The following is a 27,616-nucleotide window of genomic DNA, read 5'->3' on the forward strand; positions in this document are numbered from 1 at the left end:
CTAAGGCAAACAGCACAACAGAGCAGCAAAAAGAATACTTGGAGAACTGGATAGCTTTAAGGGGTCCATTTACTATGATGCGCTGAAAAATGGGCTGCGCTAGTGTAGGTGCATGTTTTGGTCGCGCGCAGATCCATTTTACAGTGCGCCTGTAAAAAAAGGCCTTTTAAAATTTTTGCCGAAAATGGACGTGCGGCAAAATAAAACTTGGCGCACGTTCATTTTGAACCTTACCGCCACCCATTGACTGAGCGGTAAGGTCTCACGCGGTAACCATGCAGTAAATGTCTACACATGTAGAATGACGATTACCGCCCGGTTTTCGCCACGCGCAGGAAAATAAAACATTTTTTCCTGCGTGCGTAGCGGACACGCGTAAAATATGGAATTACTGCCCAGGCCATGCAGTAGCCAGTCTCCCTGTGCCTCAACAAGGCAGTTGTGAACCAGTCAAACCTCATTAATCAGTTTCCCTCCTTGCACTATTTCTTTCTGTTCCTAGTTAGATCCAAGGGATGGTTGATTATTGTGTAGGACAAACACAATGGAATCCTGTTTAGATGGAATGGATCCAAAGAAGCTTAGAAGAGATTAGGTAGGAAAGCCAGTGCTGAGCAGACTTCTACAGTCTGTGCCCTGATCGAGTCTGAATAGATTTGGATGGGCTGGAGTGGAACTTTTCAGGGGCTTCAACAACTTCAGAAATTTTAGAATAAGGCCAGTGCCGGGCAGACTTCTACAGTCTATGCCCTAAAAATGGCAAGGATAAATCAAGATCAGATATATGATGTATTATATCATAGCATATGTAATGAATTTATTTTGTTGGGCAGACTGGATAGACCATACGGGTCTTTATCTGCCGTCATCTACTATGTTACTATGACAGCTCCTGGTTTTTATTTCCTTCTACCTTTCGTCCTCAAAGAAGAGAGATAAGGCTCCAGGGGGTTCCCTGGGTGGGGTTCCCCACTCACTGCTGCTCTACATCCTCTATACAGGACATTTCCAGGGAGGAAAAGCCCTGTTCCTCCCTTGTACGTAGGATTTCATACCCCACCTCCACCCCCAAATTTTAGACTGCATTGTCTTCAGGCCAAGGTATAATGCATGGCCCTCCCATCTTTATATGCTGACTGACTTCTCTGTGGATCCACAAAAACATTGTGGGGAAAAATATTAATACTGGAAGGCAGAAAGTTTATCAACACAACTGCAAGTCTTTTTGTTTGATGCCTTCTCTGTGGAGCAGGGGCCCAGAATGTCCCTCCTATGTCTGGAAAAAGAGAACATTTTGACTGTCTGCTACTTATGTTACATGAATGTTTTTCCATGTCACCTATTGTGGTTATCATTTGTATTCTGCCAGCATGTATCATATTTCTGTCATGAATGTTACTGTGCTGTTTTATATGTGTATCTCTGGCAGTGGCGTAGGAAGGGGGGGGCGGTGGGGCGGTCCGCCCGGGTGCACGCGCTGGGGGGGGTGTTGGCGCCGCTGGTTACCTGCTCTCTTTGCCCCGGAACAGGTTACTTCCTGTTCCGGGGCAGAGAAAGCAGGGAACCAACGGAGCCGACACAGCTCCCAGAGACGATGTGCACTCGGCGGGGCGGAGCGCCAGCGGTAAAGATGCACTCCAGGGGGGGTTGCGCACACTGAGGGGGGGGTGCGCCGTGCTGCACCTGGGGGGGGTGCGCAGCGGCGACCCGCCCCGGGTGTCAGCCGGCCTCGCTACGCCACTGATCTCTGGTACTGTATGATATCATTGCGATTAATGGGATTTAACTTACTTATCTCCAGGTTTACTTCATTGATTGTATTTTATTCTTACATTTGGTCATATTGCTATTGATACATTGTTAACACAATTTAAGTTGTTTACATCAAACTATGGAGTCCCTTTACTAAGCTGTGGTAAACACTAACGCATACATGCCACAGCTTAAAATGTCTTACCACAAGGCGGGTTCAGGCACTGGTGCGCTTTCCATGCACTAAAAAATAGATTTTATTTTTTAGTGCTGGGGGTGGGTCAAGGCGGACAGTAGGCATCTTCTGCACTAATCAGCTAGCGCAGCTACATTGGCGTATGCTAACCAATTAGAGCGCTATTAGCACCTGAGCCCTTACCGCTTACAAGATAGGTGGTGGTAGGGGCTCATACACTAATGGCAAAATTATCATGTGGCCATTAATTAAAAAAAATAGAAAAAGCAGCTATTTTACCCATGCGGTAAAAATGGCCTTAGTGAGTGGGAATGACCCACATAAGCACGCGCTAAGGACACTTTTTACTGCAGTTTGGTAAAAGTACTCCTATATCTGTCGCACACCTCCTTGGGTGAATCTCTTCATGAGGTGGTTAATAAATCTCAATATATGAATCAAATGAAAAGAGGCCCACCGTTCATTTTTGGTAGAATAATACCATGAATGAACCTGTTGTTTGGAACACAGCATCAGTTTTAAAAATTCAATCCTTTCCTACATTTTTTAATGTTATCAAGTTTAAGTTTCAAGTTTATTTAGACCTTAGTTGCTACCCCACCCAGCGATAGTGCCAGCTGGGCAGCTTACAGACTACATAGTAGGAGAGAAGGCAGAAAGTGTGAGAAGAGCATATACACCAAAAACACACAAACAGCCAAAAAGGGAAAGGGAGTGAACTACAATCATAAAAGGAAAGTAAGGGATAGGAATACACTCTAGGCAAGGGAGTCTCCAAGGGTCCAAAACTACTGGCAATGGTGGTCAGCGAAATGCTTCCTGGAAAAGATAAGTTTTCAGATCAACTTTAAAAGCGCTCCAAAGCTGTTTGGGTTCTGAGATATTCCGGAGGCTGGTTCCAGAGCTTAGGACCTTGTAGTGAGAAAATACAGCGCCTTATTTTTTATGGGTGACTTCACGAACTGAGGAGACAACCATGCGCTGTTGGTTCAGGGAACGAAGAGCACGAGTCGGGGCATAGGTGGAAAGTAGACATGCTAGAAAAGCAGGATCTCCTCTAGATTTAATTTTGAAGACTATGAGTAAAAGTTTATAGATGATTCGTTGAGGAAGGGGCAACCAGTGTGAGGATATCAGAAGGAGTATTACATGGTCATACTTCCTTGCGCCATGTATTAATTTACCGGCTGTGTTCTGAATAAGTTGTAAATGGTAGAGATCCTTGGACGTAATGAGGTTTTTATAGTGAGTTACAGTAATCAAGTTGACTGAGGACTAAAGAGTGAACAAGGACTGTGAGTGCAGATGGTTGAAGTAGCCAGCGAATGGAGCATATCAGTTTTAGGATGAAGAATGACAGGCAAGTGACAGCAGAGAGTTGCTACTGAAAAGATAAGGCATCATCAAAGATGACTCCAAGAATTCACACATGGGGGACTTGAGGGATTGGGGTATCGGAAAGGTATATAGGCAAGGCCAGAAGAGCATTGTCACATCCACGAAAGAGAAGCAGTTTAGACTACTTAGGATTAAGGATTAGTTTGTTTTCTAGAAACCAGTCAGTTATGTGAGTGAGCCTGGAATTAAGGAGTGAAATTTCATGTAAATTCAGAGGATCAAGAGGATACTAGAGTTGTATTTCATCAGCATAGACAAAGGTGGTGAACCCAAGGGAGTGTGTTAGAGTCAAAAAGGGGGCTAGGAAGATATTGAAGAATAAAGGGGATAGAATAGCACCTTGTGGGATGCCAGAGGTGAGGCAAAATGGGGCTGATTGAGAGTGAAAAGACACTTACAATATAAGAGTGATGGGCTAAGTAGGAGCTGAACCAGGCATAGGCTGTGTCATAGAGCCCTGCCTGGTGGAGGCAACACAGTAATCTACTAAGTCGAACGCTGCTGAAAGATCAAGTGAAAGGAGGAGAACTGAATGAAACTTATCAAGACAGGAAAGGATGTAGGTTACTAGACCAAGAACAATAATTTTGGTGTTGTGGTGAGGACAGAAGCCAGTTTGGTGGGAATGTAGTAACCAATTTGGGGAAAAAGCTCTGTGGTTTGTTTTTGTACTATCATCTCAGTGAATTTGGTCCTGTAATTGATTCCATTAGTACTGTGACAATGAGATCTAGGCTTCTAATGTTGCTCTAGGAATACAACTCCGTACCTGGAACCATTGAATGGACTTAGGAGAAGTGGAGCACCTTTTTGGTTGGAAGGGCCAAACTAGCCAATCTCTGGCCCTGCCCCTAAGCTCTCTCATTGCTGATGCACAACCTTGGTCAAGCCATGGCCACATTCATACATGCAATAAAGATTGAACACATATGGAATAAACACAAGTTTCAAGTTTATTGCACACTTAATATACCGCTCAGGAGAGAAACTATCAGAGTGGTTTACAATTTCAAATAACAAGAATGAAGGAAAAGAACTACAATAATGGAAAGGAAAGAAAAGTGAGGGATCAATTCTGGTGTACATCAAACCATCTCCCCCATCAAGCAGCAACCCAACATCTAAGCTCCAAAGGCTTGACAAAACAAATGAGTTTTAAGTTTAACTTTAAAGTCAAGAGATCGTATCAGACTCAGATGTAAATCTAAGGGGGAAGCATTCCACATAGTAGGCCCCTGCACACTGAACAACTTCTTTCTAATAGTAGACAAACGGGTGATGAAGCAGCTGACTCTGAGAGGATCTGAGCAACAGAAAACAGGTCAGATATAGAGGGGGTCCATAAGAGAGAGCCTTAAATATCAGTAGCAACAGAAGATCCCTATATAGAAAGAGGATGGCATCAGAGCAAAACTCAACATCCACAAACTTCAGTAAATTCTGTGTTCAATATTTCAACAGGTCTTAGGACCTCCACTTAGGTAGGAAGGAAAAGCCTCAGTTTTATAACAGGGGAATTATATATACCACCTGTTTAACTACCATCATTGGCTGAAAAACCTTTCACCCTCCAATTCAAATTTGAATGATAAAAAAAGAAGTAATCTACACTGCAATAGAATTGGAGGGTGGAAGGTTTTTCAGCTAATGATGGTGTTAAACAGGTGGTATATATAATTTTATTAATTCCACACTTTCTATACTGCTTTAACTGGCAAGCAGGGCAAAGCGGTTCACAATTGTAAAAACAGAAATTAGAAGAAATGGAAAAAGAAAGAACTACAATATTCAATAGGAAAGAACACATATCATTCATAATAAAAGCAGCAAACATTCAAACACATACTTCCAGGATAACTGAGTTCTAAGCTAGTCACTCCAGCACTCAATAGTTTACAGTTCAGTAAGCTTGTTCAAAGAGCCAGGCTTTCATAGTAACACAGAGGGGAATAATCAAACGGGGACAACCATCTCTAAGGGCGCCCATCTGTAAGGATGGCGCCGTGAAGGGGCAGGGAAACCCGTATTATCGAAACAAGATGGGCGGCATCTTTTGTTTCGATAATACGGTCAGGGATGCTCAAATCGCAACATTTAGGTCGACCTTAGAGATGGTCATCCCCGGTTTTCAGCCATAATAGAAACCGAGGACACCCATCTCAAAAACGACCAAATCCAAGGCATTTGGTCATGGGAGGAGCCAGAATTCATAGTGCACTGGTCCCCCTCACATGCCAGGACACCAACCGGGCAACCTAGGGGGCACTGCAGTGGACTTCACAAATTGCTCCCGGGTGCATAGCTCCCTTACCTTCGGTGCTGAACCCCCAAAACCCACTCCCCACAACTGTACACCACTACCATAGCCCTTACGGGTTAAGGGGGGCACCTACATGTGCGTACAGTGGGTTTCGGGTGGGTTTTGAAGGGCTCATATTTACCAGCACAAGTGTAACAGGTAGGGGGGGATGGGCCTGGGTCCGCCTGCCTGAAGTGCACTGCACCCACTAAAACTGCTCCAGGGACCTGCATACTGCTGTCAGGGTGCTGGGTATGACATTTGAGTCTGACATAGAGGCTATCAAAAAAAAATTTTAAGTTTTTTTTTTATGGTGGGAGGGGGTTGGTGACCACTGGGGGAGTAAGGGGAGGTCATCCCCGATTCCCTCCGGTGGTCATCTGGTCGTTTGGGCACCTTTTTGAGGCTTGGTAGTGAAAAAAAATGGACCAAGTAAAGTCAACCAAATGCTCGTCAGGGACGCCCTTCTTTTTTCCATTATCGGTCGAGGACACCCATCTCTTAATCACGCTTTTGCTACGGTGCCGACACACCCCTGTGAACTTTGGTCGTCCCCACAATGGGAAGCAGTTGAGGATGCCCAAAATCGGCTTTCAATTATGCTGATTTAGACGACCCTTTCAATTATGCCCCTAATAGTAACATAATAAATGACGGCAGATAAAGACCTGTACAGTCCACCCAGTCTGCCCAACAAGATAAACTCATTTTACATGGTATGTGATACTTTATATGTATACCTGAGTTTGATTTGTCCTTGCCTTTCTGAGGGCACAGACCGTAGAAGTCTGCCCAGTACTGGTCTTGTATTAAGTTCTGAAGCTAACATCAAAGCCCCTTAAATTTACACTCCAGACCATCCCTATCTATTCACTCATGATCAGGGCGTAGACCGTAGAAGTCTGCCCAGCTCCCGTTTTGTTTCCAATTACCGACGTCGCCACCCAATCTCCGCTAAGATTTCACCGAACCATTCCTTCTAAACAGGATTCCTTTGTGTTTATCCCACCCATGTTTGAATTCCATTACCATTTTCATCTCCACCACCTCCCGCGGGAGGGCATTCCACATATCCACCACCCTCTCCGTGAAAAAATACTTCCTGACATTAGACCTGAGTCTGCCCCCCTTCAACCTTAATTCATGTCCTCTAGTTCTACCGCCTTCCCATCTCCGGAAAAGGTTTGTTTGCGGATTAATACCTTTCAAATATTTGAATGGCTATCATATCACCCCTGTTTCTCCTTTCCTCCAAGGTATACATGTTCAGGTCAGCAAGTCTCTTCTCGTACGGTTTGCAACGCAAATCCCATACCATTTTCGTAGCTTTTCTTTGCACTGCTTCCAGTCTTTTTACATCTTTAGCAAGATACGGTCTCCAAAACTGAACACAATACTCCAAGTGGGACCTCACCAATGACTTGTAGAGGGGCATCAACACCGCCTTTCTTCTGCTGGTTATGCTACTACTACTACTACTACTATTTAGCATTTCTATAGCGCTACAAGGCATACGCAGCGCTGCACAAACATAGAAGAAAGACAGTCCCTGCTCAAAGAGCTTACAATCTAATAGACAAAAAATAAATAAAGTAAGCAAATCAAATCAATTAATGTGGACGGGAAGGAAGAGAGGAGGGTAGGTGGAGGCGAGTGGTTACAAGTGGTTACGAGTCAAAAGCAATGTTAAAGAGGTGGGCTTTCAGTCTAGATTTAAAGGTGGCCAAGGATGGGGCAAGACGTAGGGGCTCAGGAAGTTTATTCCAGGCGTAGGATGCAGCGAGACAGAAGGCGCAAAGTCTGGAGTTGGCAATAGTGGAGAAGGGAACAGATAAGAAGGATTTATCCATGGAGCGGAGTGCACGGGAAGGGGTGTGGGGAAGGACGAGTGTGGAGAGATACTGGGGAGCAGCAGAGTGAGTACATTTATAGGTTAGTAGAAGAAGTTTGAACAGGATGTGAAAATGGATAGGGAGCCAGTGAAGCGACTTGAGGAGAGGGGTAGTATGAGTAAAGCGACCCTGGCGGAAGATGAGACGGGCAGCAGAGTTTTGAACCGACTGGAGGGGGGAGAGGTGACTAAGTGGGAGGCCAGCAAGAAGCAGATTGCAGTAGTCTAAACGAGCGGTGACAAGGGTGTGGATGAGGGTTTTGGTAGAGTGCTCGGAAAGAAAGGGGCGGATTTTACGGATGTTGTAAAGAAAGAAACGACAGGTCTTGGCAATCTGCTGGATATGAGCAGAGAAGGAGAGAGAAGAGTCAAAGATGACCCCAAGGTTTCGAGCTGAGGAGACAGGGAGAATGAGAGAGCCATCAACAGAAATAGAAAACGGGGGGAGCGGGGAGGTGGGTTTGGGGGGGAAAATGAGAAGCTCGGTTTTGGTCATATTTAATTTCAGGTGGCGTTGAGACATCCAGACAGCAATGTCAGACGAGCACGCTGAAACTTTGGTTTGGATGCAAGGTGAGATATCAGGGGTAGAAAGGTAGATTTGGGAGTCATCAGCATAGAGATGGTAGGAAAAGCCATGGGATGAGATTAATGAACCAAGGGAAGAAGTGTAGATAGAAAAGAGGAGGGGACCAAGAACAGAACCCTGAGGTACGCCAACAGGCAGAGGGATAGAAGTAGAAGAGGATCCACCAGAGTGAACACTAAAGGTGCGGAGGGAGAGGTAGGAAGAGAACCAGGAAAGGACAGAGCCCTGGAATCCAAGTGAGGACAGGATATCGAGAAGTATGCTGTGATCGACAGTGTCAAAAGCAGCGGAAAGATCAAGAAGAATGAGGATGGAATATTGACCTCTGGATTTAGCCAGTAATAGGTCATTGGAGACTTTAGTAAGGGCAGTTTCGGTTGAGTGGAGAGGGCGAAAACCAGATTGTAGTGGGTCAAGAATAGCATGTGAGGAGAGAAAATCAAGGCAGCGGCGGTGAACAGCCCGCTCAAGTAATTTGGAGAGAAAAGGAAGGAGGCAGATGGGTCAGTAATTAGAGGGACAAGTAGGGTCGAGTGAAGGCTTCTTAAGGAGAGGTGTGACCACAGCATGTTTAAAGGCAGCAGGGACAGTCGCAGTGGAAAGTGAGAGGTTGAGAATGTGACAGATAAAAGGAATAAGAGCAGGAGAGATGGCATTAAGAAGGTGGGTGGGAATGGGATCAGAGGAACAGGTGGTACATTTTGAGGAAGAAAGGAGAAGTGTAGTTTCCTCAATAGTAACTTCAGGAAAGGAGGAAAGGGAATGAGGGGAAGGAGAGAGAGGGGAACGGACTAGTGGAGGGAGAGGTGGTGAGGTAGAGAAAGCAAGGTTTATCTTTTCAACCTTGTTGTGAAAGAATTCAGCAAGGGTCTGAGGAGATAATGAAGGGGGAGTTGGGGGAGGGGGCACCTTGAGGAGGGAGTTCAATGTGGTGAAGAGAAGTTGAGGATTAGAGCCAAGAGAGTTGGTGAGTTGGATATAATAATCCTGTTTGGCACGTAAAAGAGCAGATTGGAAGGAGGTCAGCATGAACTTAAAGTGTAGGAAATCAGCAAGGGCCCGAGATTTCCGCCAGAGGCGTTCGGCGGAGTGGGTACAGGAACGTAGGTAGCGGATATTAGAAGTCAGCCAAGGTTGGGGTTTTTTATGCCCCTCTCTACGCAGCCATCGTCTTGTCGCATTGTTTCTTCACCTTCAGATCCTCCGACACCAACACTCCAAGGTCTCTGTCCTGAGTCGAGCTTACTAATCTCTCCCTTCCTATCCGGTATCTCTCTTTTGGGTTTCCGCACCCCAAGTGCATCACTCTATACTTTTTGGCATTAAATTTTAACTAGTTATTCACTGCTGGGGTACAATTTCTCGTTCAGTTTTTATTTATATTGTTGAATACAACCTGAAAAAACCACTATATTTTAGAAAACCTCTGTCAAGTCTGTGCCCGTGACCACCCTCAGACTTACCTTATTTCTGGGGGTCAGCTTCTAAGCTGGCTTCTGCCTATCCTTTCTGGAGTAGTTTTCCTTTTGTGTGCTGGCTGCTTCCAGCATGGCTCTAATTACTCCACTCTACTGCACCTGGGGGTGCTGTCTGAGTTAGCTCTACCTCTGTCTCTAGCCTGGCTCTGTTTGCTCCTCTGTGCTGCACCTAGGTATTCTAAGTCTCTCTATGTTCAGTGTGTGCTCTGCCTGCTCCTTGGTTTCTGCTCCTCTCACCCGCTGGTGGCCAGAGCCAGTGGCTGCCATAGTTTGTCTTGCTGTTCCTACCCGTTCAAGACTTTAGCCTAGTCCGGTCCGGTTCTTCCAGGCTGCCGGACTTGTCTCTCTTGTTTGTGCCTGGACAGCCTCCGTAGTTCCTTACTGATGGCTGCAGCTGCTCCTTAGGTGTTGAAGGGCTTTATTAATCACTTAGAGATTGCAGCCTTGGCCTTTGCATCGTCTAAGGTCCCTGGTATGTTAGAGTGCTCTGTGCACTGCTACCTTGTCCAGTTCAGTGTGAGTTTCTAGCTTGTTACTAGTAGCTTGGGCATAGCTTTTCTTGTTGGCTTTGTGTACAGCTTTACTAGTTCTCCTGTGTGGTGTGGTGTGGTGTGGTGTGGTGTGGTGTGGTGTGGTGTGGTGTGGTGTGGTGTGGTGTGGTGTGGTGTGGTGTGGTGTGGTGTGGTGTGGTGTGGTGTGGTGTGTTGTGTGAGTTCCTAGCGTGTGACTAGTTAGCTTGGACATAGCTTTGCTTGTTAGCTTGTGTACAACTTTACTAGTTCTCCTGTGTTTTGTTTAGTGTGAGTTTCTAGCTTGTGACTAGTTAGCTTGGGCATAGCTTTCTTGTTAGCTTGTGTACAGCTTTACTAGTTTTCTTGTGTTTAGCTTTCTGGTTTCCCGTGTGTGTTTTCCTTTGCTTCTGGAGCTTCAACCCTAGTCCTGTCTGCTGCCAGTACTCCTTGCTACTGGAGCTCCAGCCATAGTCTTGCTACTTGACCTGACCATTGCCTGAATCTGACTACTCTCTGCCTGCTGCCTGACCCAACTACTGCCTGTACCCAGATATTCTCTGCTTGCTGCTTGACTTGACCATTGCCTGAATCTGACTACTCTGTGCCTGCTGTCTGACCCGACTACTGCCTGAACCCCGATACTTGCTGCCTGCTGCCTGACCCGACTACTGCCTGAACCCGGATATTCTCTGCCTGTGGCCAGACCTGACTATTGCCGGAACCCGGACATTCCCTGCCTGTCTGCCTTGCTTTCGCCTAGGTGCCTGGGGGCACCTCTATCATGATTCCTGTTGTTCCTGCTTGCTAGTTCCAGTTCCGGTTTTCCTGTAACCCCTGCCGGCTGCCCGAACCTCAGGGCTCAACCCTTGAGGAACGGTGGCTAAGCATAGGTGAAGCCTAGGTCCAGTGTGTTCCTGTCCAGCAGGTTCCGGTCCCGTGGGTTCCAGTCCCGTGGGTTCCAGTCCAGTGGGCTCCACTCCAGTGTGTACCAGTCCAGTGGGTTCCAGTCCAGTGCACACCCGTCCGCTGTGTTCCAGTCCTGTGTATTCCAGTGCAGAACTCCAGTCCGGGGTTCCAGTCCAGCCTTGCCTCGTCTCTGCTTTGAAGGTGACTTTGCCTGCCACTGCCGCTCCACGGGAGTGGTCCAAGGGCTCACAAACCCAGTGCTTCCAGGGAAGAAGCCTGACAACCTCCTAGTGTATAATATGTGCTTATTTTTCTATTTTTCTTTTGCTATTGTGCTCAGACCCTCGACCATTCTTCTAACGTTCGGAGATCCCTTCTCATTGTTTCTACTCCTTCCAGGGTATCCACTCTATTGGCTATTTTCATGTCATCTGCAAAAAGGCACACCTTTCCTTCCAACCCTTCAGCAATATCTCTCACAAATATATTAAACAGAATAGGCCCCAGCACTGACCCCTGAGGAACTCCACTGCTCACCTTCCTTTCCTACGAGTGGATTCCATTTACCACCCACCCTCTGCCACCTGTCGGTCAACCAGTTTCTTATCCAGTTTACCACTTTCAGTCCTAAGTTCAACCCTATCAGCTTATTCACAAGTCTTCTGTGGGGGACCGTATCAAAGGCTTTGCTGAAGTCCAAGTAGATTACATCTAGCGCACGTCCCTCATCCAGTTCTTTGGTCACCCAGTCAAAAAAGGTCAATAAGATTCGTTTGGCAGGATTTTCCTTTGGTAAAGCCATGTTGCCTCAGGTCCTGTAACCTGTCAGTTTCTAGAAAGTTAACTATCCTTTCTTTCAGCAGCAACTCCATTATTTTTCCTACCACCGACATGAGACTTACCGGTCTGTAGTTTCCCACTTTTTTCCTGTCTCCGCTTTTGTGAAGAGGGACCACATCCGCTCATCTCCAATCTTGCGGAACCTCTCCCATCTCTAAAGATCTATTAAATAAATCTTTAAGAGGTCCCGCAAGGACCTCTCTGAGCTCCTTCAGTATCCTGGGATGTATCCCATCTGGCCCCCATAGCTTTGTTCACCTTCAGATTCTCCAGCTGTTTATAAACTCTTTCTTCCGTGAACGGTGCAGTATCCACTCCATTCCCAGACATTCTCTCGGCAGCCAACCGAGGTCCTTTACCAGGATTTTCCTCCGTGAACACCGAAGAGAAATAATTGTTTAGCACGTTTGCTTTATCTTCATCACTCTCCAAATAGCCATTCTCATTATCTTTCAGTCTCGCAATTCCATTCCTATCTCTTCTCCTTTCTCCAATATATCTGAAAAAAGTCTTGTCACCTCTCTTTACATCTTTAGCCATTTTTTCTTCCGCTCGCGCTTTTGCTAGCTGTATTTCCCTCTTCGCTTCTTTCAGTTTAATCCGATAATCTTTTCCGTGATCCTCTCGTTGCATTCTTTTGTATTTCTTGAACAAAGCCTCTTTTGCTCTTATTTTTTCAGCTACTTGTTTGGAGAACCATATAGGCTTTCCGCTTCTCTTATTTTTGTTTACTTTCCTCACAAAAAGATCAGTCGCCATATTTATAGCAGCCTTTAGCTTGGACCACTGTTTTTCCACTTCTCCTACACCTTCCCACGCCAACAGCTCCTTCTACAGGTATTCCCCCATTTTATCAAAAATCAGGACGTCTGAAATCCAGTACTTTGAGTTTTGTGCATCCGCACTCCACCTTCACCCTTATATTTTATTTGTTACATTTGTATCCCACATTTTCCCGCCTATTTACAGGCTCAATGTGGCTTACATATTACCATTACGGCGTTTGCCAGTTCCAATATGAACAAATACAAGGTGATATTGTGGTAGATTAAGGTTCATGTATGGTAAACACAATGGGGGAACTTAGAGAAGGAAGAGGAAGAGTTAGAAATGTCCATTTCGGTCTTTGGTTTCGTTGTGTCGCAGGTGTCCAGGTTTTTATGTTGGGTCGGTGGGATATGCCTTTCTGAACAGGTTTTTTAGTTTTTAGTTTGTTTTTAGTAAAAAATAAATAAGAGACATAGAGAAAAGTGTGAGGCGTCTGCTGTTCCAGGCTGAAAAAAGGCTGGAACCAAATATGTTTATGTTTATTAAGAACTTGATAACCTGCCAAAATTCCAAACAGGTCTAGGCGGTTTACAATTTTTAAAAACAAACAGAAGGAACGTCAAAGTCAGATAGGACAAATTAGTCACTCATACAGCAAACACCACCAAGGCTACAATAAAAACATCATGATTAAAAACAATAACAATACATTCTTATCACTGTACATAAAGTAAGGAGCTAGTTAACTGGGCCACAGCAATTTAAGGCCAAATGCCAATTCAAAAAAAATGTGCTTTAAGAAGTGATTTAAATTTAACAAAGGACAATTCCAATCGGAGATGGGGGGACAAATTATTCCACCGGAAAGGTGCCAAGAAAAAATAAGCTGATGATGAGCAGAGCTGGTTGTGGGGCACTGACTGAATGAGCACATTGGCAGTAGACAACAGCACAGCACCAGAAGAAAGAGAGTACTTGTCTGTCTGTCTGTCTGTCTGTCTGTCTGTCTGTCTGTCTGTCTGTCTGAAAAGTACATGTGTGCCTGAAGCATGAGATTGAGTGTGTGGATGTGTGTGCACCTGAACAATGAGTGCATACATAGCGAGACAGTACATTTGCATGTTTGTGCATATGTGTCTGAAGAGTGTTCTGTGTCATTGGTAGGGGTAGACTGATTAGTAGTGTTTCACTTTCAAAATTTGGACTGGAGTGGAAAAGTCCTCTGGTTCAAATGTACCCATGTGCCTACAAAGTAAAAGGACATTTTCAGCCTATGGAATTTACTCAGCTAACTATTAAATTACTTGGGTATATTCCTTTGAAAACTGTACTAATACTGCCTCCACTTTGTCTACATTCTTTCAGAAGCACCACAGAAAACTCAGTCTCATTTCCCTTTTTTGTTTCTACTCGTCTTATGGATGGGTTAGTAAGCATTCAATAAATTTGAACTTGTGAAATTCTTTTCCTTCATAAAACTTTGTAAATTTATAATTTTAGATACATTATTTGTAAATACCTCTTTTAGTGTTCAAACATTCTTATTGAATTTTGTAATAAACAAGAGTAGCAAAAAAATATACAATGAGAATGAGTGTACAGGAAAAAGAGAATCAATAAAGCAATCGTTAAAACAAAATTATATCACTATAATTAACAAAACTATGGGAAAGGTTGCCAATTTATAATAAGATACATGAAAAATAGAACTATGTACAATATATTTTGGGGGACACAGTGGCTCAAGGGAGGCGTTGTCCTCCCCCCTGAATGGCCCTCTGCAGCAGGCTAACGAGCAGCACCAGGAGCAGCCTCTGCGCCCTGCTGCTTGTTAGCCTGCCGCATTGCCACCATTTCCAGCCTCACATTTCCAGCTTACACATCATGAACACCTGGGCAGATGCATTTCGATTGAAACTGAATGCAGAAAAAACTCAATGCCTGATACTTACCTCCCAATACAACACGAAAGAATTTACCGCTATAAACACACCAAAACTAAATCTTCCAATTTCAGAAACTTTAAAAATCCTTGGAGTCACTATTGACCGCCACCTAACACTTGAAACTCACGCAAACAACACAACCAAAAAGATGTTCTACTGCATGTGGAAATTGAAAAGAATAAAACCACTCTTCCCAAGATCCGTCTTCCGCAGCCTAGTGCAATCACTCGTACTCAGCCATCTGGACTACTGCAACTCACTATACGCAGGTTGTAAAGAGCAAACACTGAGGAAACTTCAAACAGCCCAGAACACAGCAGCCAGACTCATCTTCAGGAAACCAAAATACGAAAGTGCGAAACCCCTACGAGAGAAGTTACACTGGCTCCCACTCAAGGAACGCATCACTTTTAAAGTATGCACACTAGTCCACAAAATCATTCACGGTGAAGCCCCAGCTACATGTCTGACTTAATAGACCTACCACCCAGAAACGCTAAAAGATCATCCCGAACTTTCCTCAACCTCCACTTCCCTAATTGCAAAGGCATAAAATACAAAATGCATGCATCAACCTTTTCTTATATGAGCACGCAATTCTGGAATAAACTACCACGAAACCTGAAAATGAACTATGAACTAACCGACTTCCGCAAACTATTAAAAACTCATCTCTTTGAAAAAATCTATCGAAAAGATCAAAACACATGAAGTCCACACACACTGTTAACAATGCATCAATACATTCTCTTCTGTACTATTATCTCCCGTAACTTTAACACATTTAAACCTTAATTTTACAGGTAAAAAAATATTAAGCCCGAACGTTCTCTTGCTAATGTTCTGTTACCCTATCAGTATCCGTTGTTCTTCTATTGTTCAGTCATTCTTCTCCATTGTTTATTCCCCTTAACGATACGTGGACCTTGTTCTAACTTAACTCCTCACAATGTAACCATAATTGTGTTGTAACAAATTGTACTTCCATCATTACAATGTATTGTAAGCCACACTGAGCCCGCAAATAGGTGGAAAAATGTGGGATACAAATGCAATAAAATAAAATAAACCATATAGTATTCCTAGTAATAAATCTCACGTTTTGGAGCAGTCCCAGAGATGGGGCATGGGCAGATTCAAGAACTGCAACTTCCAAACTGCTTTGGGATGTAAGTTGAAAACCAGGGCTGCCACAAACTCCACAGCTTCGGACTGGGTAACTTGACATCTCAGCTTTGTACTTCCCTGGTTTACAGCCCACTGCTCCAGAGATGCCAACTGACCCAACTCCAGGAAGGAGACTTTTTGGCCAGTCCTGTTTGAATTTATATCTCAATTCAGTGTGCTATTTGTAGTCCCTGATTCTAACCATTGAAATCAGCGCCGCAGGTCCCATAATGCACCATAGGGTTGTCAGAAATGCAGGACTGGCTTACAATTTTCCTCCTAGAACTTTGTATATTGGTTGTTCTCAAGTTCTATCATTAAGTCACTCTTTTGAAAACATGTGCTTGCCTGGTCCCCATGCTCACTCACAAACTGTTATTGCTGCCATGCTCAAAGCTAGGCCCTTCACATTTTCCTGCTACTTCTGGACAGGTGAAAATATGGTGGGGGGGGGGGGGGGACCATGAATTGAGATCTGGAGGCAGAAAAGGCAAATGATTGGGGAAGAGGGAGAAGAAAAGGAGTAAATGAGTCCCTGAGCTTCCAATTGCCCCAAGAAGTAGATTTCTGGACAGTCCTGGATTTCTAACAACCTCATCCAGATGCATTATGGAAACTGCGGCACCAATCCCAATGAATGGAATCAAGGACAACTTTAGGGATGTTCATTTAAAACCAGCACTGGCCAGAAAGTCTCTCTCCTGTGTGATGATCACTATTACATAGGTGGGCACCCACCCGGATATCGGAAACACTACCTCCATTAGTGAGCACTAGATCCAGCATCGATCCTTCCCTCATGGGTTCCGTCACCATTTGTCTGAGCAAGGCACTTTGACAGGCATCCACAATCTCCCTACTTCTTTCCGATTCCACAGACGGGACGTTCCAATCCACATCAGACAAATTGAAATCTCCCAACAGTAGCACCTCCCCTTTCATACCAATCTTTTGAATATCTTCTATCAGATCCTTGTCTAATTTCTCCGTTTGCACAGGAGGTCTGTAGATAACTCCCGTGTGGATACAGGTTCCCTCTTCTCTTTCACATCCCATTCATGAGAATCGCTGAACCACATCTCCGTAATAGCAAAAATACCCAAGTTTTCTTCAAACATCAGGGCTTGCAAGTCTTGAACCTTTTTACTTAGACTATGAGCATTTGTGCACATAGCTTTCCATGTGCTTAGTGACTTTGGGTGGTTTTTTTTATATTTACATGACCTTTCCCTCTGCCATCATGTTTATTCTGCAGGTGACTTTCCAAAATCCCCTGTTTCCTTTTGTCACCCCCACCCTCTAGTTTAAATGTCTAGAAACATACTGTCTGCATTTCTCCCCAAGGATCCTTTTTTCCATTACAGAAAGATGTAGCCCATCATTACACTACAGCCTTATATTTGTCCACGTATTACCCCATTCTCCTCTGTATCTAAAACTTTCTTCTTTACACCAAGACTCAATCCACTTATTAAATTCCTCTGTTTTGCGTAGTCTTTCCTCTCTCCTCTGCAACATAGGAATTACTTCAGAAAAAGCCACAGTCCAAACCAAAGATTTCAGTCCCTCCCAAAATTTCTGGAACGCTCTCTGTACTATAAACTTTCTATTGTTGGTCAGATCATTTGTCCCCAGGTGAATTACATCAGCGTTAGAATTACAAACCTCGCTCTCTTAAGTATTTGGTCTGTACATCTTGTAGCTGAAGATCCTGGAAGACATTTCACTACATTAGAACCCCTGAACTGTGCTCCTAAATTAATGCCTCTGATAATGGAGTCTCCGAGCAGTAATAATTTTCTGCTTTTCACAATTCTGTCATTAGTTGGGGGATGTAACTGCGGTTGTGCTATTTTCATTGGTTCTACCACAGTACTTCTTTTTTCGCTATCATAATGATGCAACGCTGCAGAAGAATTTGACAGGGACAAAGCTTGGAAGGGCGAGTGTTTCTGTGTCACAGATCTTAGTCTACCAGAGCCTACTGTGACCCATCTATTCCTCTGATGTTTCATTCTCTGAGGTAGTGGTGGTGGTAAATTAGCTGGGAAGTGAGTAATCCTGGATGCTTCTTTAATTGTAGTTAATTCCTTCTTGATCTCTTCTTTCAAGGCTGATGTTTGAAGACAGATAGAACAAGCTCTAAGGTTCCAGATAGTTTGTATTAGGATTAAAGCAGAACATATATTGCACTGAATGAAGGTCATAATGATGTGATTCACAAGTGTGAAAAGGTGAACTATGAGAGGGAATAACAAGAATTAGGATTGACCAATTAAGTGTAATGAAGATACTTGTCCCTTGATTGCCTTATATAAAGGGAGTTTATCTAGGGGTGGGTGGGACTAGGTAACCTCAGTTACCAATCAAATGAAAATGCCCAGTGCAGCTCCCAGCTCACAAGGTAAACTTAGGTTCTACCCAACTCAAAACAAGATTGTCCCTCCTCCAGAGCTATGAGTCACCAGATGCTATGTAACCAAAATTGATTGAATTAAGTCTCTGGCAGTGTAGATTCAACACACAATTCTAATGAAAACAGACACCAGATTCAATGTCACCAGATCAAGTCACAGGTTTAAAACACTTGGCACAGGTTAAAACACAGTTCCAATGAAAACACCTTTAAGACAATTCCAGCATAAAAAGATTAAATCACTAGCAGAGATATTCAAAACACAATTCTCTTTCAATAGTGATTTAAATTTTTTCAAGGAGGTCTCACTATGCAAAAACAGAGGCATAGAATTCCACAGTGAAGGGGCAACAGAGAAGAAAGCATGATGGTGAGTGCTATCCATTTGAGCTATCCAAGGGCCTGGCAACACCGCGCAATAATCATTCAGGGACCTCAGGACTCATGCAGTAGAATAAAGAATCATCAGACTGGACAGATACGGTGGAGTCCTTTTAAGGAAAGCACAGAACACAAGTAGCAAAATTTTAAACTGGATACAGAATTTAACTGAGAGCCAATGATGATCCTTGGAGTACGTCATTACGTGGAGACAAATGGCCATATTTTGAAGAGTTTGAAGACATTTGAGCACAAAGTTGGAATCCCTTGATAAACACAATTACAATAGTCGAGTCTGGTCATAAAAAGAGCTAAGATCAGTGAGTGAAAAGCATTGTGAGTAAAGAAAGATCATACTGTATGTAATTGTCGCAGAAGAAAAAATCCTGTCCTACATAATGAAGAAATTTGAGGTTCAAAAGGTAGTTGAGAATCTAAAATAACACCCAAGTAGTAGAAACTGGAGACAGGGGAGACCACTGTGTTCCTAGCAGACAAAAAGTGGATGTCCTAAGAATTGTTGAAATATTGAACATAGAATTTAGTGAAGTTTTTGGATGTTGATATTGATATACTTCACTCCTTCTTGGTTGAGTTTGTGATCAAAGTAAAACTTACAAGACTTTCACACTTTAAGCAGGGCATAGAGGGGTTTAACCTGCATGGAGCCATCATTTACTCTGTTACTATATTATTATAATAGAAGTTGTTTCCTTCATTAGACACCATTAAAAAGTATATAAAACAAAACAGATGCCATTTGCAAAATCACAGCCTGCGATAGGAAGAGATAACGGTGCTCATTTGTAATAATATCTTTTGCCCTTTTAAATGGCCTTTACCCACCCTCATCTATGCCCTTTTAGACCTACCCATAGGACACATTGAGACACTCCAAGTAATAACAAGTTCTATGCCTGCACTATTCAGGATCCCAAGACTTAGCATTAAAAAAAAAAAAAAGGCACCACAAACATGTTCCACTCACTTCAGATTTTTCAAATCCTAGTTCCAAGACTTTAATATTCTCAAAGTGGAGAAAAACAGCTTAAAAGCTCTAGCAGGAGGAAGAAGGGGGGGGGGGGAGAACCTCTAATGGATTTTTTCTCAGGCTAGCAATTGCTTTTAAAAATTATCTCCGTTTAAAAGCAAAGTTTTGTCATTTCACTGGGGACTTATGGAAAGGAAGTTAGGCTGCTTTCTATCTTTTTTATATATCCTTCCTGTAAATTGAAAATGTGCTGTGGAGAAAGGTACTTTATAGTGACAGTCAGCAGCACCTTCCAAGTGCATCTAAACAAAGCAAGGTAAAATCAGTTCCTTTGTATCCCTTCTCAGTCAGGAGTTTTTCCATCACCCCAGGGGGATGAGACTTTATTAGGTTATAAATATCAGAAATAATCTTACTGTCCAATAAAATCTGGGATAACCAATCAGAAGAAATATCCTGAAACAGGCATAGTATGAATTGTATGCTTGTCTTTAGGGAACATTCATGAGCCATAATGTTTAAATTGTTTTCAAATGGTAAGAGGTGGATTTTTTGATTGTAGCCACAATCTAATGTCCTTCATTATCTGAAAAGCAATTGAGTATGGAAGCATGACTCTTTCGAAAATAAGCAGGCATGTCTACCTTAGACCACAATAAATGGGAGAGAGTTCAAAGAAAATTCAGGGTCACAAAGAATTATTGTTAGGAAAGGCATAGCCCTAAGTTCCACCATTCTTATACTCTAAACTGGGTTCATAGCTTGACAATCTTTTTCGCACTTATAAATTCTCTTAATTGAGTAGGCATAAAAAACACATACTTTATACCTAAATATTTTACAACACACTTGCAAGGGTAAGCCAACAAGAACGTTGCCCCCAAAGATCTGGTTTCAGCTCTCATTTCCAGGAACTGTTTCCTTCTCTCCTGAGTAGTCTTAGTCACGTATGGAAAGATCCAAAGTTTCTGACCACAAAACTTTTGCTGAGAATTTTTAAAGTATAATTTAAATACAGCTTCAAAGTCCTGCTCGAATACAAAGGATATTAAAAGAGTAGCTCTAGATGTCACCTCAGTCAATCTTCTTGATTGCCATTTAAACCGCCATTTTATGCACTGGGACTTCTGATTCATGTGAGTTCTCACGTGTTACCCACATTTATATTAAGGTTTGTGTTTGGCAAGGTATGCTTCGGTACACCTGTGTATTTTGGGGGGTTGTTATTTGTGGTTGCCCTCAGCCCACAACGCTTCCGTATCCATCCTTTGGGCCTCTTCCTGTCTCCCATTCTCTCTGCCTGGTTGTAGCAGGCAGTCTGTGGGAGCTAAGAAATTGCTACAATCGCTCCAAATCAAGCACCCCTCCCTCGGTAAGGGTCATTTCACTGAGGCAGATGTCCAGCTAATGTTCCAGAAGATAGAAGGCGCACTACACATTCTTGAAACAGACGTTCATGGTAAGCTCTTATTTCTCTGCCACCTCTTCTCTTTCTGCTCACCATCAAGGAGTGTGCATTCACTGTATGTAGTCTGCAGTCATGTCTTAGCTCTCTTTTCACCAGGTTCCTGTGCACTGGTTGGAGGCCATCAGCCCCGTACTGTGTGGTTCTGCCAGGTCCTCAATGCTGTGGGCCAGCTGTTGCAGCTGCTGTATTGGTTCCCGGTAGGTTCAATCCTTTGTTTGTGTGCTGAACCCCAGTCACCATTTATGAAATGGCCACCCATTCTCACTTTTGATAGGAGAGGGAGGGGGAACTATATAGGCAAATCATGTTTTTAGCACAGTATTGAACACAGTCCTACAATCCTCCATAGTTCTAGAACAACAACATTTCTAACATGTAGGCTGTAAACTAGTTTCAAGGTGGCCACAGGTACTGCCTACTGAGCCCTTAAGACATGGTGAGGGAGAGAGTTTGTGGTTACAGGTCCAAACCCAAATTACCTGCAGGTAGCTACAACCTGGTGGCTGCCGTGGCCTAGTGGTTAGGTCACCAGCCTTGTAATCACAAGGTTGCTGGTTCAATTCCCACTCCTGCCTCTTGTGATCTAGAGCAAGCCACTTAACCCTCCATTGCCTCAGATACAAACATATAGTCCTCCTGGGACAAGGAAAGACCTGGAATGTAGGTCACCTTGACCTCCTACTGAAAAAGGTGTGAGCAAACACCATATTCTGTAACTCTTGTATTATATTGCAACTGTGATGCAGTAAGCCTCCATCTAATGGTTTTCTCATTGTTTTCCCTTTTCTTCTCAGCACTATATACCATTGCAGATGCATAGAATGTGAAAAGATGAGGCAGCTGTTTGTAGGTCCTTGGTGGCCCCCCCACCACCACCACCACCACCACCAATTTGGTATGGTTGAGGGTTAGGGTGTCTGGTGATCACACTGAGAAAACATCATGTATGTGCTACCTAGGGTTATGTGCAAGAGTGTACTTGGCAGATCACAAGTGCTAGACAACAAATCTATTATTAATGCCACTCTGTGCTGTGGGGCTGTATGGTAAGGGGGAGGGAGAGAGGCTGGGTGGCCATTTGTGTCCCTCAACAGTAAATAGCCATCCAGGCTCCGCGGCCCACCCCCCTGCACATAGGGCCATGGAGGTTGGAATGAACAGGTGGGCTTCTGTATGGGCACCATTATCACAGACATGCATCAGCTTTCTCATTCACACTTCACATTTCATGCAATGCATATTGCTGCCTCCTCTCACATCAACAGCACCATGTGGTTATATGTAATGCACAATGCACACACTGTTAGTTAAAATGTGAAAAATATTATTTATGTGCAAACCCCAACATATTCCCCCCACACCCACCCCTACAAATTCCCCACACACACAAAAATTCCCCAACACCCCTACATATCCCCCCAACCCCCCCTCCAACATTTCCTCCCCCCCAACATACAAACAACAAACAACCCCCCCTCACAAAATACAAACTGTCACCCCCCTCCCCTCTCCCTCCCCCTCTCCCCTCCCTCCCCCCCCCCCCCCCCCCCCGTCTAGGACGGGTGGCCACGGCCTCTAATCAAGGCCCTCTGTAGCAGGGTAATGAGCAGCAGCAGGACCACCCTACGTGGGCCCTGCAGCTGCTCATTACCCTGCCTTATGATTCGTAGCTCCTGCAGCACCTGGTTCTGGCCATCTACCAGGTGCTGCAGGAGGTGCAGAACAGCCGCTGGGCCAAGGGCTGGAGGTGGCCTAGGAGACCCAGATGATGGCCCAGGCGATGGAGCTGCCTGAGGCGATGGAGCTGCCTCAGGGGATGGAGGTGGCCCAGGCAATGGAGATGCCTCAGGCGATGGAGATGGCCGAGGGGAGGGAGATGGCTCAGACGGAGCTGCAGGTGGGGAGGGGTCCTCCAGAATGTCCTCATCAAAGATGAGGACCCCCTCCTCCGAGTCCTCCTCCTCCTGGTGGGCCTCCTGGCCTGGCTCCTCCTCCTCCGAGTCCTCCTCCAGGTGCCCCTCCTGGCCTGGCTCCTCCTCCTCCGAGTCCTCCTCCTGGCCTGGCTCCTCCTCCTGCAGGTGGCCCTCCTCATCAGCCTGCTCCTCCTGCTGGTGCTGGAGCCCTGTGTATGTAAACAGAGTATGGATGAGATGAGCACATGCAACATGGCTTGCATAGTGCAGTAGCTGGGTGGCCTGAGCCGGGGGATGGGGGAAGGTGTGAGGAGGCATGGCCTATACCCATGGGGGACTGAGATGCATCAGATGACATGACAGGGAACCCTGGAAACTGCACTGACACAAAACACACAGGACATGTTAGCAGACCACACTCATTGGTGACCAGCATATTTGCATTGTGAGATGCGACGAGGGTTTGGTGACCTGTTTTTGTTGTTTTTAAGGGGGGGGGGCGGTGGGAAGGGTGTTTAGCACATTACTTTTATGTGAGGGAGGCCATAACATCCAGTAAAAGTAGGGCCTCAGGCAGGTCCACCAGGACACACTATCCACCCACCCCAGAAAGGGGGAGAGTAAAGTGAGGCATGTCATCTCATTCATCTCGTGGGGGGGGGGGGGGGGGCGATGGTCGTTGGAAGTTGCAGCCACAGTCATGGGAGGGCACCTGCAACCTGCATCCTTGATCTGGGACCAATAAATATGTTATTACTTATTAGTTGGCTATTAGCCACATATTGTACAGGACATTTGCATTAATCAATAAATATATTTACAAATCAGTACAGGTGTCCTGTTTTTGAATACTTACGGCGAGCCCTGAGGTGCCGTCGCACTGCCCAGATGAGCTCGGGCCTCTCCCGCCTCACACGGCGGAACCTCCTCCTCAGGGACTCGAGGTCCCGGTGAACCCCGAAGCGTCTGTAAGATATAAGTTTGTAGAGCAGGAGTCAGGGGATGGTCCTTCTTGCCCTCTGCACACACATTCATTTGTTATTCAAATAGCAGAGAGAGGGTCAACACTGTTGGGGGGGGGACCTCCTCCATTGGTACAGATTCATAGGAGCCACCTTTTTAAAATTTTGGGGGGTGCTACCCCCAGTGGAGATCACCCCTCCCTGGATACATACAAGGCATTTATTCTATATTGTGGGTGCTCAAGCACCCACAGCAGCCACCGAGTTGGCTCCTATGCAGATGATGCCATAGAGGTAGCCATGAGGCCAGAAAGTACCGTTTGTATGCATTATAATTTATGCTTGTAAAACTACTTTATATGTGTTATCATTACCCTGTTATCAAGTATGCTATACGTTTAATTGGTATAATGTTTCCACTATTCCGATGTGTTGTAAGCCACATAGAGCCTGCAAAGAGGGGTGGGAAAATGTGGGGTTCACAGGCAAGAAATAATTAAATAACGAAATACATTATTGTAGGGATGAGGGAATGGTCGTCCTTTCAAGAACATACAGTCTTAGGCACAATAAGGTGGTTCTCATTGTCTTATGCCTTACCCCACACAGGATAATTATGTGGCACAGAGAAGAGGCACACATGGCATAAAACACTTCAGACACTTTTGTTTTGGGCAGCAACTCTCCTGTTCCTGTCATGGTCTGGAAATGGTTTTGCCAGACAAGGGGATCTGTGAATGTTAAAACTTTTAGCTCAAAATGCTCTTAAATGAAAAGATAAAGATTAGGATGAACTACTTAAGAGCCAGATTCTTCAAAAAAGCTCCTTAAAGGGAGTTCAGGACAGAAATTCAAGTTAAGCAGCAGCATCAAACTCCATTCAGAATAGGAGAAATGCACTGAAAGACAAATACCCTTCATTCTATTAACTTAAGCACCCAACCAGGTGCTTTGCACACAAAGTTGCATGCCCAAGTTATAGAGTAAGGTCAGTTGCACACAATTAGCATCTAAACAGTTAATAGACTGATTAGATGCTAATTGTCAGTGACAACCAATTATTGGCTATAATCAGAGTTAATTGGGGCAAATTGGCATTAATTAGCTGTTATATGCATAACTGCCCATAGTCAGTATTCTACAAAATGTGCATGCAAATTCCATAACGCACATCTGCAAGGGGGCGTGGACTGATGTGGGGCATGCCCAGCTCTTCTGCACACAAGTTATAGAATCTAGCAGCTATGTGTCTAACTGCCTACAGTTAAGAATGCACATGTACACCAGCCATTTAGCTAGCATAAGTGCTTGCACCTAAAGTTAGGTGCATCACTGCAGACATACATTAGTGCAGTATTCTGTAATGGCAATTGCATGTGCAATTGCTGATATAGAATTTGCACTTAGCATGCAGGATCTCGACACCTACCTTTACAGCACCTGCAGAGAATTACCTCCTTAATGACCCAACTACAGAAGGTGCACTATACATGGATGATTCCGCTGGATAGAACAGAGTGGACAGAAATGGTTGGACACTGTGGTACAAGGTGGGCCTGCCAGTGGCGTAGCCATGGTTGGGCCTGGGTGGGCACAGGCCCACCCAGCAGTGGCACAGCAGTGATGTGGCTGGCGGGGATTCCCCAACTCCTGCCAGCTGAAGATTCTCAGCATCTCTTCCTCTAGGAGATCATGGGGGTCACTTAGCTCCATACCCTTGACCCCCCCCCCCCCCCCATTTTTACATTTAAATCCTTTAGTTCTTCACTGATGTAACTTCCTGTTTGTGGGACTAGGAAGTTCCAGCATCAGAGGGAAGGCTCAGAGCAGGTGCAAGCAACAAGAATGAGTTGCTGCTCGCTGCTGGTGAAGACCTAAAGAATTTAAAGGTACCGGTGCAGAGGTAAGTGACCCCCCCAGATTGCCTGGGGGGGGGGAAGGAGAAATGTTGGAGAGAGGCAGCAAGGGGCGGGTTGTCATGCCTACCCATTTTGGGCTCAGGTCCACCCAAAATTGGGTGTCTGGCTACACCCCTGGGGTCTGCACATGCTCAGAAATGTTTTTTTCCAAACTTTTCTGAGCTCTAGGAAAGCTACTCCATCTATGGTGCTGTCGGATGACGACATCCATGTGTGGCTGACTCATTCCACTTGTCCATGGAGAAAGAACTCATTGCAAACAGATCAGCATTTTCCAAGTGATATATTCCTATGGGCTGCAGTGCCATTTAAAGAAATGCCTTCAGTTGCTTTCAACCGTGTTTTCCATAGCACTGTGAGGAAAGAAAATCTGCTCATCTATTTGGAGTTTCAGTGCAGCGTAAAAGTCAAACTGAAATGGGATCAAATGTCATTCAAGCCATCGATATGGGAATGCAGATCAGTAATAAACCAAGTTTGTGGGGGCACTTTCACTTAACCAATAATCCTAATACCATTCCAAGCAACAGAGAGATAGCAGGGAAAGAGGCTGCCTTTGTCAACAAGGTTTCTGCCTAAACAGGTTTCCACTGAATATTTAGACATCATTTTAAAGGGCAAATGTTTAGGGCTCCAATTTGTTCTTCAGCTACATGCAGTGATTTGTTTCAAATATATGCACAAAACCTGCTAAACCATGGTCTGTAGCAGCCAGTTAATACAACTAACATCTGTTCCACGGCAAAACCATCTTCTGCCTTTTCTTTTATCTGCAGCAGCGTTAATTCAAGGCTCATTGCTTTCAATTTATTGCTCATAATCCCAGACTCACCTCTGAATCTGTTCTGCTTGTGGTGGCTCGCAAAGGAAAACTGAAGAAGTGATTTACGAAGCAGTGAGACGCAATTAAGGATAACTGGCAATTAAACCTATGCAGGGTGTATGTACATTTGCTCCAGATTCTACCCATGCAAGTTTATGAGGTGGAAAATGCACTCATCCTTCTTATTTCACAAGAATGGATTTGGTTTTGGGCACCCATCCTGAAACACAGCATCCCAGCGGCTTTTTGGCAATGCTATGTACTGCTGTGCAGGATATTGGGCTTGGATTCCAGAACCAAGTTTTTGCTTCTTTGGCTGGCCACAGTTGGAAATATTGTGGGGATGGTGCTAATTTCAGAGCCCAAGGATAGGAGGGATTCTCAGCCATTATACAGCGCTAATAGTTAACGATTAGACTCAAGTCACAGGCGTATCAGGTCATAGATGCCTCTGGCTAAAGAACCGGCACCCTGATGGTCAGGTTATATAGGATGGGAAAGGGGACCCCTTCCCCCAAGGGAGGTGTGAATGATGGCTCATAGAGCTTTAGCCCAAAAAGGAGTAGTTTTAATGAAGCTGGAAGACTATAGAAGTAGGATGAAATTGACAACCTAAAAATAATAAAAACACTGGTAGCTAAATGCTAGAAAAACCTCAGACAGCCTGTGCTAGTGGAGGAGTAGCCTCGGGGTAAATTCAGTATAGATCACTAAACATTAGGCGCCAAAAAACTGAGGACTAAGTTAGTATTTTATAACAGCAGAGTTGTGCAGCAAATCTGTTCTAGAATACTATTATAAGTCCGCAGTTATGAGCCATACTTTAGGCACGACCACTTACGTCATGACTATGGTTGGCGTAAATAAAGGCGCCTAAATGCAGCAGTTGGGTGCATAAATACAACTATTCCATAAAGTGCGCAAAAGGTTAATTGGGATGCCCCTGACATACCTATTTCCCTCCCATATTAACATCCCCTTTGCAGTGCCTAATTTCCTTT

The sequence above is a fragment of the Microcaecilia unicolor genome, chromosome 8 (assembly GCF_901765095.1).
Source record: "Microcaecilia unicolor chromosome 8, aMicUni1.1, whole genome shotgun sequence".
NCBI lineage: Eukaryota > Metazoa > Chordata > Amphibia > Gymnophiona > Siphonopidae > Microcaecilia > Microcaecilia unicolor.